Raw genomic sequence first — 15,896 nt, 5'->3', positions numbered from 1 at the left:
TCGAAAGGTGTGAGTAGGATGTATTTTGAATATTTGTTTTAACACATTCGCATTGTGATACCCTAATGCACACGAATTCACTTCAGTAACTTTTAAAATCTCCCCGAAAACTGGCATTCTAATAGCCATTCAATATACAAGCTCGCCCTTCGGGGTTTCCCTCACGGTCACAAATGAAACTAAAATATGTTTGAACAGGGCAATTTTAGCAAAACGAGGATGGAACAATCCATAGAAGGAATGAATCTGTTTGCGGAATTTGTAAGTACAACTTCTCCACATGTTTTTTTTAAAGTGAGGCACGAATAATTTGTCAATGTTGTAATGAATACAGAATTAAATCGAAATCAATTGATAATGTTCAATCAGCAGGAGGTCCACCTGGTGCTCATTAATCGCAAAGTGAATACGATTTCTAGTTGTGCTGTGGTTAATATACTTGTTACCCCTAATCTGCACGTTAAATCACTGGGACACGCACCAGTGTAGGAACATTCAATAAAGTTTTGCGGATATCTGCATGTAGTTCTACATCTTTTCCCTATGCATTTTAAGCAGCGAATTTTCTATCAACTATCCAAAGTGGAATAAGAAAACTGGTTATCACAGGGAGGGGGAAGGGCACTGAAGTGAACAGCGATTGAAAGGTGCGTAGCGTTTATTTAAAAACACACTTGACAGGTGCGTAGCGTTTATTTAAAAAAACACACTTGAACTCCAATAATGCACAAAATAACACAAACGTTTATAAATTTCTCATCGCTGTATGCCTGCATTATCATTTTTCGAACTATTAGGTTTTCTGGGACTACCCTCAATCGCAAGTGTAAAAACAAAATTTTAATTTACGCATGCAGATACTAACTCAGAGGCTGCTTATAGGTTACATTCGAAATGTAGTCCGTATTCTACAATTGAAGATATCCCACTAAAGTGAACTTCAGTTTTGAATGCATTTAAATACAAATGTCTTTTAAAACATGAGGAATAACTTAGTAAAAAGTTAGCCCAGACATACACCAAGAAGCGGTTAGTAGTACAGAGGATTGTGGGTGGACTCAGTAAATGTTTATGGTACAGAAGGTATAAACTACACGTTTAATCCTGATATAAAGGGAATACGTGAATTTGAAGGGGTACGTTTGTATTGAATTTTGTTTTAATTTCAGGTGGTGTTTGAAGTGGAAACTTGTCATTTTAAAGGAAACAATCCTAGGTCATGAGGTTACTAATATCTTTCTGAACACAAGAGAATTGGGTACTTTATATTTGCCTTGTTGGGACCAAAGGAATGAATTTGTTGGACTGCAAATTAAGAAACTGTTGTATTTAAATGTAATTTGTAGTCCCTACGAATATTGCACCTAACCCTTTTTTTGAGACATCAATCGCTTTCAAGGCCGAAGCAGGAATAGTTTAAACTTTGGTGTCGGAGAAAATGACACCAAACGGTTGACTTGAATCAATATCACTAGATAGTGTAAACGTGTCGGTAAATGTTATCACCATGTTCTGTTCTTACACTGGTGGAGTTAAAATTAATTAATTTCACTGCTAAGTCTTGAACAAATCGAACGCTGTTCTGGGCTTGGTTTCCCCCAGCTCCTGTACTTGTATAAATGAATATCCGGTTGAATAGATAGCTGCTGTACTTTGATTGTACCCAAGATAAAATGCACCGTTAAAACTGTCCATCTCATTTACACATGTATTGTTTAGTTCAAGCTGTTGTCATTCATATTATAACCTTACGTATTTTTGTCTGCATTAATTTCGTCCTTAATTGTTGACAAACAAAGCTGCTTTGTCAACGGATAGTGTTTTTTTTCAATGCCAAGTTTGTTCGTTTCCTCATTACGGTACGAGTTTATTCCGTCCTAATATTACAGGGATAGTCATACCCCCGCTGTGATATCACCAGCAGTTAACCAGAAGCCCCTTTCATACCCGTCATGATTTGATGGGATTTCTTTGAGATGATCTAACGTACCGTAAAAGCAGCAGGAGAACGTTGCTGTGCACAATCAATTAAGAAATGGAATTGAGCATTGACGTGGGACTGCTTTAACTGCGCTCAACGCCAATGTTCCCAAACTGCTGCTTTTGTTTGGCTTCATTGTTTCTCTCCCCTCCCCACCACACCAGTTACCTGGATTTGTGTTTTGAGCCTGCAACTTTGTCACTTTCAAAACGACCACACCGAGGCCACATTTTGGGGTATTTTAGATGTGCTTTTCCAATGTTACTTTCGCTTCGTAGGCAGAGCGATTTTAAAACTACCCCCACCCGGGCGCAAGGGCAACCTAAACGTGTTATCTGGCAGGAGGAGGGATTACGCTATTTGAAAGATGACTCGGCGGATGGGGAGCTGTGTGGTGATTTAGAGAAACGACCCTTCCTCGTTCCCTATTGTTTGACTAAGAAAACGGGCGCTGTCTTGACTTGCGCGGTCCTGATCTACTATGAAACACATGAAAAATGCACTCACAATCTGAACGGCTAAAACGCTTTGTACTTTGTGGCTGTGTACACGGATCGTAAGTCAACCGACGGAGAGCTCAAGTGCCCCAGGAAAAACATAGGAAACAGAAAAAAACTAGTAACTTACCAATAGTAAATACAGTAAGGCATGTTCCATAAGACAAAAGAATTAGCAGGTGAAGCTAATATTTTGCGCCACATTTGAAATTAATCGTTCGACTTAATACTTAAAACAATAAATCTTTTTTTTTCCAAAGAGCGACGTTAATCCACATTCATTTATTCGCTCTTTTATTTATGCAGTGAAAATGGGATACCTGGGGTGGTGGGGGGGTTGGGAAAAGAAATCACTTCTCCTGGCGAGTCTGCCTGTTTTTGCTATTCAATAGTAATGCCAGATTTCCACTCGCCCCCAAGCTGACAGTGCAGAGAGAAGCCGGGCGGGTGGCCGGGCGACTTCCCCCGTGCTCGAGTTCCCCCTTCCCCGCCCCCTCCCCCGTGATTGACAGGCCCGCAGCAGCGCCGACACGCGCTCGGAACCCAGCGCCCGGATGATTGACAAGGACTTGGGCCAAAGAGACCATCGAAAATCGATGGATCGATTGGGGGAGGGGCGCGAGCGTGTCGATCAACCAATGGGCAGCGCCCTCCTGCTCCTCCCTTGCCCGCCCTGACCAGGCTGCTCAAACGCGCTCGCGCAGGCGCGCGTGCCAGGAGCGTATCCGTCCGCCGTGCTCCAGACGACGCGAATCCGCAGCCAAGAGCGGTGAGCGTGCCACGGTGCTGAGGCGCTCTCGTGAGCGCGGATGTGGGCAGAGGTGCAGGAGCTGCGGGTGTTGTTCGGCTCTATAAAGGAGTGCGCGAACACACCTCCCAGTGACAGAAAAAGCGCCTTCTTATTTCCCATCTGCGTCAGACCTCCTTACAGCGTGATGCAGCTGGTGTTTCTGTTGTAGGGGGAAGATTTGGAAGCCGGTTTTGACGGTCCTTTAATTCTTTTGTTTCCTTTAAATTGCTTCTTGTTAAGTTTTTTTCCCCCTCCTTTTGTTTTAAAGCCATCCGCCAATTTAATTAATTAAGACTTCCCCAGTTTTTTTAAAATAAAGTTTATTTTGTGCATTTTTTCTGTTTGCTTTGCTTTCTGTATTGGACCTTTCTTTTTGGTACATTTTTTTTTCTACCCAATATTACTTCTCTAGGCTGCGTTCACTTCAGGGTTTTGCTGTATTCGAACTATTGATACCCTTTGCGTCACATCTTTTTTGGCAGAGGACTACACTTAACTTTTCTACTGTTTTTTTTAAAAAAAAAGCGTTTTAAAAAGGTAAGTGACAGCTCTACTTGTGCTTTGGTTTGCATCTAACTGATTTCCTTTAACATTTAGGGTAGAATGAAATGTGTCCAATCCAGTAGTGAAGTGGAATTTCAGCAATTATGATGAGATGTCTTTTTGTGTTGTCTGTGGATGGTGTTGAAACAAAAACAGCCCGTAAATATGCATCTTGTTGGCTTACTCTCTCGAGTCACACCTCTTAAATCCAATAGCGGTTATAGAACTGACTAGTTAGGTTTCAGAGAGCTACCTAATAAGGGGGAACACGAAGTCCATCTTCAGTATCATTGAAACCTGGGTGTTGAATGCACATTTAATGCGTCCCATAGCAGCGTCAAGAACGGCGTTTTCAAAGTGCATTTTGTTTAATTTTTTGGTGTATTTGTACCATCTTCCACTTGGAGGCTGTGAAATATGTATGACAAACCAGTGATACTGTCGTCTAAAGAAAGGCGAGATCTCTCGTTTCCTCCGCATCAGATCTAAATGCAGTTATTTACACACCTAAGGAGGGGAAGGGGGTGTTGGTAGTCTCTTTCTAACCCTCCTTTTTGTTAGGGCGATTTGAATGTAAAAATACGGGCGCATTTCATTAACAGAAACGTTGGGTGGAGAGAACCGGTGGCTCGTTAGTTAGTCCCAAAGATAAATGGATCTCCCGTGCTTGTGTTTCAGAATATGGGTAGTGTGCAAGAAAAATGCGGCGAAACCACATTGGTAAATTAATGTAGTAACTTTAAGATGTGCAAAAACAATTGGACCCGGGTAATTTTTTTCTCTCCGACCCAGTGCATGGTTTGCGAGGCATTAATGGAACTTGCATCGCGTACCTTTCAGAGCCGTCGACCTTGCGTTGACTGGCCCTTCGGTTGAAGTTCGACACGTGCGGGGGTCGAGATTCTCCCTCAATCAGTTCCCCGAGGCTAAATGGCTGAATTGTAAACGCCCCTCTCCTTTTGAAGTCGAGGATGTTGCTTTTACTACTTGGTGGAGATTTGAACGTTTTCCACCTCGGGGTACTCACTACTTGCACGGCCACATGTGTGTGTGTGTCTCTTCAGTTCCAGAATCCATCCCGGTGCGTCTGTCCCCGGACTTTGGAGAAGTACACACCATGCGTCTTTGCAGACACCTCGGAGTGGCTGGCTGGGGGTCGCAAACCGGCGTTCGGTTTCTCGCTTGGCCACAGATTTAATTAATGCAAGCGGCTGAATCGATACTTGCACGGTTTTTGATGAGCGGTGTGCGTGCCCCACCCGGCTTTGCTGCCAAACACTTTGGAAGCTAATGCAACGAGACCCAACTCCCTGGTGGGGATGAGGAGGGTCTCGCATCTTATGGTCCTTAAAGCAACGCTGCCATTTTCTTTGAGTTGATGTGCACACACTTTTGTGTCTTTACGCAGAAATGGTAGCAATCTTTCGCAGAGCTGTCTCCCCCCCCCCCCCCCCGTGCTGTGGGGAGGAACCCTTGGCTCAGCTTGTCTCGGGGTCCCTGAGGGGGCGCCAGCCGCCCGTTTGTAACGCGGCCATCGTCAACCCTGCAGATATCAGGATGTTATTTTTTTTCCCGCCAAACCTGGGGTTGGGTTGCCAGTTGGTCACGAAGAAAAGGGAGGGAAATGTGTTGATGTTGCATCGTGTGGCACAAACTGGCCTGGATTTAAATGGAGCAAAGAGCCTATTATGTTCCCATTGGTTTGCGGTTATCCCTTCTCCATATCTACCCAGGGTTGGGTTGAGCTGCAATTCCGCAGCAAACCCTGCTGGTTTGCTCCTCGGCTTGCAGGGCAGTCCATGGAGTTAAAATGATGATCTAGGTTGCAGTGCGGCTGACTTAAGGGTCTGGTTTGGTTATTGTAACACGTGTTTCACTGCCGGCGCCCGAAAGCACCTTCTCCAAATCATGTTGTCCCCATTTAATACAATTCCGGTTGCTCGTTGAGTTGTTTTGCGCTTTGTGCTTAATCAAACTTAAGGGGTAAAATGCGTCTACCTGATATTGAGATTATGGTCTTGACCTTCTAAATGCAGATTTTGACACCCTAGTAATCAATGCATCTGAATCGAGGGTTGAAACACGGCACAAAAAATGGAATTTGTCATTCCCACGACTTGGTGCGAGTGGTAATCATCAATGAAAACCAAAACCGACTTTACCTCATCCTGCTGGCTGTTTAGTGCATGTTTCATGAAGTATCCTCCCAAACCAGAATTTATCAGGATCTCATGCTTTAAATAAGGTAGACAGAGATCTGAACTCTTGGACACACAAAATCATTGCTTTGGTAGAACCCCACGACCTCCCAGAGGACTTAAATATACCATGGATGACTATAGTTTAGAAAGCGGATGGGAGTATTTTCTCTTTATCCAGCAATTTGCACTCATTACACCAGATACAGACATGTTGAATGCAATTATACTGTCTGCAGTGGTAAGCAATTGTTTAAAGCAATTCCAAGTGGCAAGATCAGTTGAAATTTGAAAATGCACCAAAGCTACCCAAGCTAATCTTGCAGTGTTTTGAGTCCAGTAATGCTGCAACACCTTATCTGGCAGAACTAGCCCCACTGTAAAATGGTGTTACGATAATATGTGGAACAAAGTTATTAATTAGCTTGTGACTTTCACCTGTGCAGTGAACATTGACATTAGGAAAACATAAATCATGCATTAAATGATTGCAGTTAACCACTTTAATGGTGAAGCCAATAAGGCTGAGTGGCTTAAATGATGTTTCATATTGGAATTAGTTCACTATACACTCTGAAATACACTATACACTCTGAAATAAGTGACCATCTAGTTAGTTGTGCCAAGTGTTGATTAACTTTGACTTGTGGAATGAAAAAGCAAATGTGCTACAGTAATACTGATGCCGAATATCTTGTTCATAAAGAACTTGCAATCTAAATTTCTCCTTTTTTCGAGGAGGACTTAATCTCTACACAACCTTAGCATGTTGCATTTGTACTATTGCAGAAACTGAATTTTGGAATTTGTGCTTATTAACAAAAATACTACCATCTGAGTTGATAGTCTAATTCTGGCACTTTACATTTGGTTGTTTGTTTACCAATAATTAGACTGTTCCCATGGAAGGGTGATGAGAAGTGAGGCACATGGGCTGTACTTGGGGATTTCTTTTTCCCTTGTGGATATATGAAAATTTAATGAGAAGCTTTCACAACTGTTCAATATAACTTCAATTTGCGTGTTTCAAGAGGGAATGAGTTAAAAAAGCCTACTGATGATTATATCCTCCTTGAATTGATGAAATGCACAATAAAACTTGTACTAGTGCTGGGTGCAGATATTCAATGTTAGCACCAAGATCTTGAAAGATGCCATTCCCAATTGAGTGCAGTATTCGCATGATAGCCAAAGATTTTGGAAAATGTTTTCCACAAATAACTGAGGATCTTGTGAGTAATATCTTAAGGCTTTCAAATTAATGGACCTCTTGAATGTTCCAGCAACTGGCGATCAGAATTGAGTTCAAATTTAGTGGCTCAAGCGGCCTTATATTGAGAAGTGCTTGGTATAAAGTTATAAAATACAAACTTGATGATTATTATGGGAAGTCTAAGCTTATAGGATATTTGGTTACGTTTTATTAACGCTGTCCCCATCCAGATTTAAACTAAGATGAAACTCATCACCCATGTTTTTGGCTCAAATTCCACTCTTAAGCAGTTTGTGCTATCATTTGTATTGTGACCTGTTGTCTTATTGGAAATTATAGGCCTAACGATGTACTTGACATTTTGCTTCAGGTACAATGCACAAATGAGCTCTAGAACAAAATCTGATCTATATTGGTTCCTGCAGTGAAATGAAATGAAAATCGCTTATTGTCACGAGTAGGCTTCAATGAAGTTACTGTGAAAAGCCCCTAGTCGCCACATTCCTGAGAGTATTACGGGAATCGAACCATGCTGCTGGTCTGCTTGGTGTGCTTTAAAAGCCAGCGATTTAGCCCAGTGAGCTAAACCAGCCCCTAGTGAAGCTGAAACGTTTTCTTCCAGTGCAAGTTGAATTAACTAGATATGTGAATTTAACTCTATTTATCATACGCTTGTAAATTAAAATGCAACAATAATTACATTTTAAACTTGGATCTAGCTTTAATCAGAGGCACAACTTTTGAACACTGTCACATGCTTATGCCCAAAATTGACTGAATATTTGACGTGCAGTTTGACCAAGCAGTGTACAGTTTAATTACTTTTGACTTTGTACACTACATGGCTTCAGCTATATAAGTCAGTCTTTGCTCTGCTTCTTTGCAGTATTTGGATATATTAAATTGGAGTGCACTAATGCCCCCATAATTAGTACATTTCATTGGAAAATGTGAATCTGCCTGTTATCATTTATTTTAGTATAGGTTGCTGGCTGATTCATGTCTCTCCTTTTCTTACTTGTGTCTCTTTCCTCCTGCTCATTCTCTGCTGACTCCCTCCCCACCAGTTCTTAAGTGTAAATTTGAGGGCTTTGGAATGAATGCTACAACCAGGGAAAACGTCAGAATTTGTAATTGATGCACCTTTTGTGTGGAATTTTGCTGTGGTATAATCGGATTATAGAATGGTTAGTATGTACAGCACAGAACAAAGCTTTTCAGCCCATCAAAGGTTAGTTGGGACAGGGGAGTGGGCCTACATCGAATGCCCTTTTCAGAGGTGTGCAGACTAAAAGTGCCGAATAGCCTCCTGCACTGCAGGTATTCTATAATTCAGATCCTATATTGCTTGTTGGTACCTTTTTCCATATCCCTGCATTCCCCTTCAAGCTGTTGAATCTGCATTTGCCATACTTTGGGCAATAAATTCCAAGTCCTAATCATTAGTCTACTTCCTCATGTTTCATCTTAAATCTGTGCCTGAATTTTATTTCCTCTATCCAAACTCTTTGTGATTTTAAACCTTTATGAAATCTCCTCCACTGCCTTGGCTATAAAGGGAGCAATCCCAGCCTCTCCAGTCTATCCACTTAACTATAATCCCTCATTTTTTTGGAACCATTCTAGTAAAGTATATGTACTGATTTAACTTGATCTGTCGCACTGAATTCTTATTAAAATTTACACTGCTTTTGAAATAGTTTAAAATTTGCAACGATGACTACATCCCGTGAATGGAAAAATGGCTGTAGAGAAGAAGTAGAAGGATTTGTTTTATCTTTCATTTGTGATTTGCTCCTATGCAGGGAAGAGAGAACTGAACCAATCCTGGCATGAAATTGTTTATGCCAACAGTGAAGTCAGTCACGGCGTTTCTTCTCCCAGCCAAAAAACAATAGGTGCAGCTTTATGTATTCTTTGTGAAATAAGGAGTTTGTAGGCAATTGATTTTTAGGCCAGTCCTTGTGGTGATCGGTGGGATGTACATGTTTGTCAGTGATTGATTGATTAGACCTACCTACCCGGTTTTGCAATCAGTCTATAGATCAGAGTGCTCTTCCATTAAGACTGCATGAATATTCTCGGCACACCTGCATAAAGTCCTGTTTAAAAATGATTTTTGGACTTAAACTAAACAAAAATGCAATAACAGCACTTCTTTCAAGACTGCGGGAGGCGTGAAGGAATGTTGGAAACTGTGCAGCGTTTGTGTAATTTTAATGGTGTGACGCAGACAACAACTTGTACAGCATCTACATTTCCAACGCACTTCACAGGCAGTTGATCAACAAAAGTTGACATTACCATATAATACAATAGAACATGTGACATTAGGCAGGAAATAATTCCAGGGACTAAACATCTGAAGGCTGGTTAACATCAGGGGTTGTGTGGCTCGAAGGGCGAGACCATGGAGGGAGCTTTGTTGCCAGGCCAGCTGGTGTTGGTCAGAAAGCACTGGAATCTGTTGTATAGACCTTCTTGCGAATTGGGCTTTGGATTGAAGGTTTCGGGATGAGTTAATGATTAGGGAAGCAAGGTGAGAGACCAGCCATGTGAGCACTGCAGTAGTCAAGGATAATGGTTTTAATGATGTCTTCACTAGTAGATGAGCTGACACAGCAGAGATGGGCAGTGATGGAGGCTGAATTTGATATTCTTGACAATGAAAGATGTGGATTTGGAAGCTTGGCTCAAGGCAAAAGAGGACATTAATGTTGTGAACAGTCTTTCAAATGTAGCCAGTGGCCTCTGAGAGGGGCGACGACTTTACTCTGAAGGACTTAATCTTCCATTTCAATCTTGCTTAAGTGGTTAAATTACAAGGGCAGATGCTAGGAATGGATGCTGTTAGTGGATGAGCTCTCAAAGCCTTGTAGCGCACCTTTTGTCTCCAAATTAAGTAATTGGGCCAACATGTTAGTGCAATCTTTGCTCATGCATCAACATTTTTTTTACTTTGTAAGCAAATATTCAATTGCAGCTGTTAAAAATGTTCATGGCAAGCAATGAGGAGGAGGAGGAGGGGAGGGGGGGGGGGGGGAGAGCAAGGCAGAATTTGTAAATGTATGTTCTGTCTTTTGTCGAAAGTTAATGTGACTTGAAGCTGCTATTTGTTAAATATTCATCTTTTGCTAGTTGAAAATAGCTCAAGCGATGCAAGAAATGTTAGTTACTCTTAAAGAATAATCCCAGACTTATCCCTGACTTTTCTCTAACCAGTTAAAAGATTGACTTAACTGCAGAACAAAGGCAATTGTAGAGTAATCTCCGGGTGAGGCATAGTAGAAATTTGCTTTATAAATTTGTGCTGACATCTATAGTAAAGCTTTTTTATACTTGTACATTGACAGTATCCATAAATAACTCTTGTTAAGATTGCAGTGGTAATTTGAGTTAACTGAATTATGGCAGAGAGGGGACACAAGGTGGTCAAGGTGTTTTTTTTTGGGAGGGGGGTGTCTGGTGAAGGGAAAACAAATAAATTGTTAGCTGTGTGCATTACACTGCCAGGTATTAATGGACAATAATTCAGCTAGTAGACAGATATCAAGCTAGAATAAAGTGAGAACTATGGTCACTGTTGCAAATCACTATTTAAGTGTTGTTACTTATGAATCATAATTTTAATTTGATCTGGCATGCAGGCACTTTTCCCAGAAATATTTAACATGTAGAAGCTCCTTGGGAAATTTTACCGAGTATTTACAAAAAAACACAATGCCAAGCCATGGAAGGAGGAATTGAAATGATGAGCAAAAACCTTTTTAAATCAAGAGGTAGGTTTAGGATCATCTTGAGGGAGAAATGCAGAGAGATTTAGGGAGGAAGTTCCAAAGTTTAGGGCGTTGGCAGATGCAAGCTCGGCTGCCAATGATGAGTTGGAGATGTGCAGGCGGGCAATGGAGAAATGTAGATAAAGGTTTATAGGGTTACAAGATGCTACACTAGGGGGAATGAAGCCATGGAAAAATATGAAAACAAGGATGTGGATTTTAAACTTGAACCGTTGTGGTACAGGTAGTTTTAGTGAGTATTGCATATTATTGAGCCAGAATTGTAGATGTTTTTAGGATTCCCCAGGGTAGTGGCCTTAGCCCAACCATCTTCAGCTGCTTCATCAATGACCTTCCTTCCATCATAAAGTGGGGATGTTCCGCATCATTCACAACTGAAGCAGTCCATGTCCAAATGCAGCAAGACCTGGACAATATCCAAGTTTGGGGTGACAAGTTATATTTACGCTACAAGTGCCAGGCAATGACCATCTCCAAGAAGAGCAGATCTAACCACTGCCCCTTGTCATTCAATGGCATTACCATCGCTGAATTCCCCCACAATCAATATCTGGGTGTTACCACTGATCAGAACCTGAACTGGACTAGCCATGTTAATACTGTGGCTACCAGGGCAGGTCAAAGGTGAGAAATCCTACAGCGAGTAACTCACCACCTGACACCCCCCCCTGTTCCCCCAAAGCCTTGCCACCATCTACAAGGCACAAGTTCAAGAGTGTAATGGAATACTCTCCGCTTGCCTGGATGAGTGCAGCTCCAACAACTCTCGAGCTCAACACCATCCAGGACAAAGCAGCCTGTTGGATTGCTCCCCTTCCACAAACATTCAAACTCTCCACCACCGAACAGTGGCAGCTGTGTGTACAATCTAGAAGATACACTGCAGTAACGCACCAAGGTTCCTTAGACAGCTCCTTCCAAACTCACGACCACGAGCAGCAGATACCTGGCAACCCCACCACTTGGAGCTTCCCCTCCACAAGTCACTCAACACCCTAACTTGGAAATATATTGCCGTTCCTTCACTGTAATCCCTAACAGCACAGTGGAGTACCTACACCTCATGGCCTGCAGCAGTTCAAGAAGGCAGCTTACCACCACTTTCTGAAACGCAACTATGGATGGGCAATAAATGCTGGCCTAACCTGCCCACATCCTGTAACTGAATACAAAAAATATTATCCCATCTCAATCGAATCACTTCTTTTTTGCCTTGAGACTTTTTTTGAAGTGTTAACTTTATTCTGAGGGGAACTAAATTGGCAAGGCTACCACATTTTCATAGCACGAGAGAGGTCAATTTGCATGAACATTTGACGATTAAGACTGTCGGCTAATTTAACATCTCAAGCAAGCAAAGTGACAAGTTGGTGTAATAATCTGGAAGAAGAAACCATTATCTGATTTGAAATATCAAATTGAACCAAGTAAAAACCTAGTCACAACTGACCAATGTCCGATTAAATGCGAAGACTGTTTGCTTAATTACTCTTTTGTCCCCTTCAAAAAGCAAAACTCAAGGATACAATTTCCCACCTTCTATTTGAAGCACAATTCACTTTTGCAGTAATGTGATCTCAGCAGTACAGGAATTCATTTTTGTAAATTATTTAATCAGTCTTCTACTTTATAATCTATTTAAATAGAATTATTTCATTTGCTAAGTATTGGATGACTGTATTCACTCCTTTTGGTACAGCTTAGTTGATGAAACTTTATTTTTTGCTTCCATAATTGTCCTCTCAAATGAGAATACATTCGGCTGTTCTACCCAGGAATGGCTGACATGGTGTGGCAGCATTTATCATTGTGGGATTCCTATTTTATCTGTCACCTTAACTGTTTGGGTTTCTTGAGCGATTTGCAGGAATCTTGTTTCAAAGTAGTATTATCTAGCCTCTGATAGAAAGCATATCTATCTTAGTATTGGAACACAAATTAAATTCTAAATTAAAAGTTTGACTTTTAAGGTAATGTGTGCGGGTCACTTGTGCATGGTTCATTTCACTCCTGACCAGACATAAAATAAAAGTCTGATCCACCAGTCTGTAATGTTGTGGGATAACTTCCACCTTCCTGCCTGGTCCCTTTTATATGTCTCAATTTTCCTTGCATTCGAAAATCTATGGACTTTTTGAATATACTCAGCAACAAAGTATTCGCAACTCTTGGGGTGGGGGTGGTGTGATAAGAGAATTCCAAAGATTTCCAATCCTTGTGTGAAGAAATTGTTTCCCATCAGTGTCCACTCTCCTAAAATTACAACTCCCTAGTTCTAAGTTGGATGGGGAGATACATCCTCTTGGCATCTATCTGTACTTGAAATAAAAGCTTCAAAGGGATCACCTCTAAATTATAGAAAATGCTGGCCTTGTCTGCTATGTCTCCCAAGAGCAGTCTATGATTGCAATCTTGATCATTCCTGAATTTTAAAATCCTACTCTTTGTTTGGTCTAACTTTTTGTTGGCCATGGTTAGGGCCATATTTCTTGTGGGGAATTTATAAGTTTTTGTCTGTCTTCATACTTTTTTAGTCTAATTTCCCAATCTACCTTGACCAACGTGTCCCTCCATACCTATGTAGTTTGCTGTGTTCAGATAAGCCCCCGGTTTTAGACTTGCCTACCTCAAACGTGATGTACAATTTTTGTAGGACAGGGCACACCTCGGGTAGTGTCTTGGAAGGTATGATTCTGTGTATGACGGTCATTGATCAATCTGTGAGACCACTCTCTCAATTTTGGCACAATCCCCAGATGTTGGTACGGTGGACTGCAGGGTTGATGGGGCTGATTTTGACGTGTTTCCGGTGCCTCGGTTGATGCTGGGTGGTCCATCCAGTTTCATTCCTTTTTTGTTTTATTTGTAAGTGGTTGAATACAATGGAGTGGTTTGCTAGGCTGTTTCAGAGGACACGTCAACCACATTGCTGTAGGCCAGACCCGGTGAGGATGGTAGGTTTCCTTCCCTAAAGGACATTGGTGAACCAAATGGGTTTTTATGACTATTGTTTCATTAATTCACCATCAGCTGTGGTACATTTTGAACCCAGGTCCCTAGAGGTTTTTATTTAATTTTTTATGGGATATGGGCTTTGCTGGCTAGGCCAGCATTTGTTGCCCATCATCCATTTCTCCTGAAGGTGGTGGTGAGCGGCTTTCTTGAACCGCCGCAAGTACACCCACAGTGCTATTAGGGAGGGAGTGACCCAGTGACAGTGAAGGAGTGGTGCTATATTTCAAAGTCTGGGTGGTGAGTGACTTGGAGGGGAACTGGTGTTTGTTCCCATGTATCTGCTGTCCTTCTAGAATCTAGATGGTAGTGGTCATGGGTTGCTTAATTACTAGTCCAGCGTCAAAACCACGGTGCCATCACCTACCTTCATAATAATCATACTTCCTCAGAGGCTCTTTTATTAAAAGTTTATTAATTAAACCAATTATTACACAACACTAGATCCACAACAGCATGTTTCCTCGTTTTTTCACATTCTAATCTAGAAAACTATCTTGAAAGCATTCCACAGACTTGTTCTCCACATTAGTACAGATCTGGGTTGCCACTTTAATTTCCTCATTTGCATTATACCTGATAATGACAACTTCTGTTTGGATCCAAACTTCATGCGTCTTGTTTTTTATCCCAGGTTTTATCATCAAAGCAAAGCCCTCTTTTTTTTTTTCTCTCAAAAGTGAAGTAGCCTGGAATATTCTCCACCTTGGTCAGTTAAAACCACATCTTCACAGTGGCTGTTTAATCAAACACATTAACTTATATCTATTTTATTAATTCTTGCAGGTACATTACACATTCAGATAGTGTTTGGCATTTTTCTATTTATCCTTTTAGCAGCCAGGTGCTACTACCTCTTTACACTTATTTCAGTCTTGTCCCTTGCCCTTTCTATTAATTTTTATCCACCGATTAGACGGGTTAATTGTGATGATCAAACTATCTTCAGTATTTTAACATAGATTACAGCTATTGTGCTGATGTATGACCATTTGCTTGTTTGCATTGATACTGATTTTCAATTAACACCAATAGCATTCAGTTCCAATTGGTTCAAAAATCACTTTCAAATGATTGAACAACTAGGAGTCTCGTCTATTGCCTCTTGAAGTGGTGTGCGAGGTGGGTGTTGTAGTCATTTAGCAGCAGTAAAATTGTACAGACAGCAGATCTTTAGGTGGAATTGTTCGTGAATATTCAGAGAGCACCAAGCATCTCATTTAAAAAAAAAAAAAAAAAAAAATCAGTTCAGTGTCTCTGGAAAAGCCAGCATTTATTGCCCAAGCCTGGTTCCCTTGAGGTGATGGTAGTCTGTTGACTTGAACCATTACTGACCATGTGAATCTACACCTACAAGACATTTGGGTATGAAGTTCCATTATTTTGATCTTGTGATGAGGAGCTGATTATGCACAAGAACAGATGATGATTTTTGAAGTTGGTGTTTTCATATGCCTGCTATCCTGGTCTTAGATGGTAGTATTTGCAGGTCTGGAAGATGATATCTAATTGCTGCAGTACACTTGAGTCACAGTGATTGCCTGGTGAGAATATTACTTGCCACTTAAGTCTGAATGTTGTGCAGGTTTGTAGTCTGTGCCCATGGACCACATCTGGGAAATTGTGATTTTTGCTTTACCAGACATAACTCGACAAACGTCCCTGCCTCTTCCTAATAATGGAGGGATGGTTGTTAAAGCAGCTGAAAATGGTTGAACCGAGTGTGCTTCCTTGAACTCGTGTAGCAGGGTTAGAGATAAGATGATTTACCTCCCAAGTATGACCATCACGATCGGGTAGCACAGTGATTAGCACAGTGATTAGCACAGTTGTTTCACAGCTCCAGGATCCCAGGTTCGATATCC

The 15,896-nt window shown here is 41.3% G+C and overlaps 1 protein-coding gene across 8 annotated transcripts in view; it reads left to right on the top strand.

The window, feature by feature from the left end:
* The first annotated feature begins 240 nt into the window (after positions 1-240).
* elavl2 (ELAV like neuron-specific RNA binding protein 2) overlaps positions 241-15,896 on the top strand; it is a 103,523-nt gene continuing 87,867 nt past the window's right edge. The window contains exon 1 of one of the 8 annotated variants that reach the window (XM_038804639.1): positions 241-261. The gene's annotated coding sequence lies outside the window, so the exon portion shown is untranslated. Of the gene's footprint in view, positions 262-3,274; positions 3,806-15,896 lie in introns of those variants that run through there. The other 7 variants (XM_038804640.1, XM_038804646.1, XM_038804638.1 and 4 more) reach the window with 7 other exon arrangements.

Source organism: Scyliorhinus canicula, chromosome 8 (genome assembly GCF_902713615.1).
Source record: "Scyliorhinus canicula chromosome 8, sScyCan1.1, whole genome shotgun sequence".
NCBI lineage: Eukaryota > Metazoa > Chordata > Chondrichthyes > Carcharhiniformes > Scyliorhinidae > Scyliorhinus > Scyliorhinus canicula.
The sequence above is the reverse complement of the archived record's forward strand: the minus strand, read 5'-3'. Positions and strand labels throughout refer to the sequence as shown.